The sequence below is a fragment of the Copadichromis virginalis genome, linkage group LG6, assembly GCF_057382275.1.
Source record: "Copadichromis virginalis isolate Kocher_CV1m ecotype Utaka linkage group LG6, C_Virginalis_male_GT1.1, whole genome shotgun sequence".
NCBI lineage: Eukaryota > Metazoa > Chordata > Actinopteri > Cichliformes > Cichlidae > Copadichromis > Copadichromis virginalis.
Window position 1 is genome coordinate 15,935,990 of NC_140623.1, and position 5,079 is coordinate 15,941,068.

At 43.2% G+C, this 5,079-nt stretch overlaps 1 long non-coding RNA gene across 1 annotated transcript; it reads right to left on the reverse strand.

Annotated features, from left to right (window-relative positions):
* Positions 1-450: 450 nt before the first annotated feature.
* Positions 451-1,157, reverse strand: LOC146707537 (uncharacterized). The gene is made up of 2 exons (XR_014921073.1): positions 968-1,157; positions 451-887 (listed from the first exon to the last, which is right to left on the reverse strand). It is a non-coding gene; the product is annotated as an uncharacterized LOC146707537 (long non-coding RNA).
* Positions 1,158-5,079: the final 3,922 nt, after the last annotated feature.

The window sequence follows — 5,079 nt, forward strand, 5'->3', positions numbered from 1 at the left end:
GTGCTACTCATTCATTTGATAAACTCTTTACCATAATGAATTTGTTTGTAGTGAAGTTATTTTCCTACTGATTTTGCCTTCCCTCAGTCTTGGTTGTCTTTGAGAGCATAATGACAATGAAGTGTAAGGTGATTGGTATGTTTGTTAATTGCCATTTGGTCCCTTGTAAGTTATAAGTGACCTGTATAAACCTCATATTCTATCAGTTGATGGTGGTGGTGTACTGCATCTGGTGCAGCCTCCTGTTGAGCCAGACCAACATGCAGTTGTGAGTAATACTCCACAGATTATATGAGTTTACAGTAGAACAGCAATGTTGTTAACTTCTTTACTACAGGAAAATAATGAAGAAACATTGACAGCTGTTACAGAGGAGGAAGCAACAGAGACACTTTATGAGGTTTACATCTTTTAATACTTTGTGTACAGGAAATACAGGCGACCAATAAAGCCAGTTGAACAAAAAATCTGTTTATTCTTCTTTCAACATGTTGAGGTGATGGGTCAAAAGAAATGATTGTGACATATGGTGTCTCTGACTGCACTTCCATCTTGTATGTCCGTGGGAGGGTCAGGATGTTCATGGTTTGGATCACTGCTGATGTTTGGTTCAGAAGGACAGTGTTCTCCTCTAATTGTGGCAATGTTGTGAAGAATCACACATGCCACAATAATGTCACATGCCCTTTCTGGGGTGACCCTGAGTCTTTGCAGGCACTGGAACCGGGCCTTAAGCATTCCGATAGTCATTTCAACTCTGGCTCTTGTCCTGCAATTAGCCAGATTATATCGCTGCTGTGGGCCCGGTTCAGGGTCAGGGTAAGGGGTAAGCAAATAGGGTAAACATGGATACCCCCTATCACCAAGCAAGTAGCCAGTGAACTCTCCTAAGACAGAAGGATACACTTCAGTTCAAATGTCCCTGAAGCAATTGGTCTTTATATATTTTAAAGTATTTTCAACTCACCATGTCCAAATTTTGTGCTCAGTGTACATTCACGGAATATTTGTGAGTCATGGACAGAGCCTGGCCACTTGGCTTCCACATTTGTGATAATGTTGGCAGCATCATATATGATCTTCACAGTGCAGAGAACACAAATTAGCATCCATTACTATAATGAAATAATTTGTTAGTTTGAAATGCTACAGGGAACTATGTACCTGTACATTAATGCTGTGGAAAGACTTCCTGTTCACATAGTCTCCTTCATTTACTGAAGGAGCAATAATTGGAATGTGAGTACCATCTATACAGCCAATCACGCCTGGGAACCCTGAAAATAAATGTAAAATTTAAGTAGTAGTCCAAGTATCACCACATCATACATTAAGTTTTGGTCATCCTGATACCTGCAATTTTGTGGCATCCCTCTTTGATAAATCTTGTGGGTCTATGACCGGGGAACACCACAAACGAGTACAGGAGACGTTTCAGTGCAACTGTAACATTCCTGACTGCCCGACAGACGGTAGCCTTGGAAACGTGCTCAGCGTCACCAATATTATACAGAAAGCTCCCGTTTGCAAGAAACCGAAGTGCAATACAAATAATATGCAATGAACTGAGAGCATGTCCGCGATGTGTCACATGCGTAATATATGGCCTGAGGATGTTATCCAAATAACTTATTGATTGTGCTGAGAAACGGTAACGTTCGCACAGAAGATCATCAGGAAATGATAAAATGTCCAAACGCGCTCTGATCACTCTCTCCCGGCGGAGAGCTCTGCGGAGAATTTGGGCTTCACGATCTACTGGCTCTTCAAGGAAGTGGCACGCCATGTCCGACACTTCCTACTGTCAGGTTTCCGACAAAGGGGCGGAGACAGTCAGGGTTAGTTGTAGTAAACCTGCTAGGGGGCAGGTTAGCTTCACGGAGTGTGTCGTCATAGTGACTCACTCAGGCTGCAGCTGAACTCGCTTTGTGAAACCGAAAACCCAGAGTTTTCGTTAACTCAGGGTATACTTACTCAGTTTTTCCACTAAACCGGCTTCCTGAAACAGGGCCCAGGATAAAGATTGAAAATGTGACGTCATTCAGGGGTAAAACCGCAAAGGATTCTGGGAACTTGTGGCAATAGGTACTAGTGCACGCAGGCTTTCAATTGAACTCGGTTACACAGCGATAAAAAGAAACACAGAAAATGGCAACAAGCTGTTGTATTATTAACTGCAATAGCCGGTCGCATGACAGCCACGGGAAGCCGACGGGTAAAGAGATCGTTTTTTTTTTTTTTATCGGATTACGTCGTTGAAGAGAAATTTTTTAAGCCATGTTTCCGAAGTAAGAGCCGACGGATGGTCTGGATATACCAAATATAACGTCTCAGAACACTCCAGCTCACATGTTAGTCTGCTCCAAGCATTCCCACAAAGGTCAGAGTTTTGTAGTCGTTAATACGTCATTTTTCTTAACATAATTGGTGATATAGGTTACAAGCAAGTCTGGCGCTGAACAGAAATTGTCGCGCTATGCTCCTTTGTTTATTGTGCATAAATAGTGAACTGTCCTGACACAATATTGCGTTTCGCTTCTGTTATTATGGTACATTGACAAAAACATATACTTTTATTCACAGGATAAAACAGTTGTTTTGTATCACTAATTGTCCAGTGCGATTACAACATACAATATTATTGTCACTGCTACATTTCTGTAATGCTACCAGAAATTATTTCCACTACTAATTAATTACCGTTGAGCTCAAAGGTTATATTAATAAACTGTTAACGAATGTGTATTCATGAAGACGATTTGTGAGACTGGTAAACTTACCTTTGTTCTTACCGTGGTCTTTCGTTCTACACGGTGCATTTCAAGGTCCTGTACCCATCCGTCGGTAAACTGTACCTGGGCTTGTTGCAGTGACCGGAAGTTACTAAACTTCATGAGTGTATGCACTCACTCCAAGAACCGTATAATTATAAATATGAGCGTGGTGAAAGTTGGGCAGCACGCTAACGTCTTTTGTCCACTCTGTGTGCTCGTAAGGGTCTGACTCTTTCACTCCTTTGATTTTTCCTCGTATCTTTTCTTTGTCTTTTCGTCGAGTCTGTCTTTGTACGGACCGGCATTGTTCTCCTTTTGTTTTGTACATTCCTTTTTTGTGCGGCAAAGAAAAAACAAGAAGGTGTTGGAACTGGAGAATGAATGTTTTGCGTTGCTGCAAATGCTTGCATTTGATGCGGTACTTGGATTGTTTTGCCACTAGTTCCCGGCATGCAATGCGCGAAAATCACGTGATTGCTAAACAAGGGGGAGGGTGCATCCGGCCTCCTCGGCTGTAATTGGTCCAGCCCAGAGTCGATCATGACCAATTGGCCAATCCAACACCTTTCATTATAGATACCCTTCCTAAAAAAAAAAAAATCCATCGGCCCATAAAAACAAAAAATCGCCAGCGGCCCACCGGGCAAATGCCCGGTATGCCCGATGGCCAGTCCAGCTATGCCTGGAGGAGTTGGATCACCTGTGCAACCTCTGTATTGTCCAGGTATCATCTCATACTACCAGTATTCAGACTGGCCAATCAGTATCAAGTGTGTCTAGAAAAATGTGAAGTGTTGAAACTGAGAAGAACTTGCCTTGTTATTATAAGACGGTGGCAGGGATGTGGTCTTTGGGGTATGCTGCAGGGGAGGGGTGGAGCAGCGGGCTCAAGGGGCAGTGCCAGGGAGGCTGATGGGGTTGCTGTTCCTTATCTCCCTAATTAAGTTGCGTCCCTTTTAGTGACACCAGAATGGGAGAGAAGTGTTGTGGAGTCAGCTGAAAAATGTGGAGAACGTGCCAACCCACAAACATAAATAAAAAAGACAAACTGAACACTGTGTGGGTCCCCATCTGTTCACAGTGACATTTATTCATGTCATTTGTGATGTAAAGTGCACGACACATTTACAGATTTGGACTGGGGTAACAGCAGACCGTTGTGTAGAAAGAAGCAAGTGGAAGATCTTAACTAATGATTAGTTATAAATGCAGGTAGCAAAAGTTCATAAATTCTGAAGTAGACGTACATAATTAACCTAACCCGATGCAAGTCTTTGGATGTGGGAGAAAGCCAAATCACTCGGAGAGACCTTAAGTAGAAGTACAGATCCATCTATTTTCTTCCCCTCATCCGAGGCCAGATTGTGAGGGCAGCAGCCTCCTCCCTGGTGGGACATGTCTGAAACACCTCAACCAGGAGGCATCCTTGACATATGCCTGAACCACCTCAACTGACTCCTTTCTATGTGAAGGAGTAGCGGCTTTACTCTAAGCCCCTCCCGAATGGCCGAGCTCCTCACCCTATCTAAGGGAGAGGCTTTTGCTTCAGCCACTGACCAAGATGCATTCCGCTTGGCCTGCTGGCACCCATCGACTGCCTTTAAAGTCCCACAGGTTAACCAAACATTATAGGACTCCTTCTTCAGTCTGATGGCTCCTTTCACCTCTGGTGTCCACAAGATGGTTCGGGGGTTACCACTAAGGCTGGGCCATATTATACCGTTTACGGTAATACCGGTATAATGTTAGGCAACGATAGGAAAATGAAATATCGCGATAGAATATGAGTAAAACGCGCATGCGCAGTGCCTTTGTTTTCATACGCACATGGCCGATTGTTGAGTGAAACCAGAATTGGTTTGTAAAAATGGTGCAACTTCAGTGATGTGGAACTGGTTTGGTGTTTGTCCGTCAGATACATGACAAAGCACATTTTTTTGCAGAACATGCAAGCGGCCGTCGTTATTGTCGTATTTGTCGGACTAAGATGCTCTTAAATCTGGGAGTAATCTGGGTCCTAAACTCCGTAAGCTTCAGGTCAAACAACACTGCAGCATCACTGAGAGTTAAAAACTGTCTAAATTCTTTCATCTTTAATAAAACGATCAGCATTGCTGCTTTACCAGGTGTAACTATGAAGTTTAACTTCCAGGTGTGGCGAGACGAGGATGGGATATAAAGTAAATACTCTTTGCAGTTTTAAAAAGACAACGCCACCCTGGGAATTTCACCCAGAGAATACTGAAAGTAACACTAAATCACCAGAAAGGCACTTAGGTTCGCTATACTCAATCCAGAGACGAGG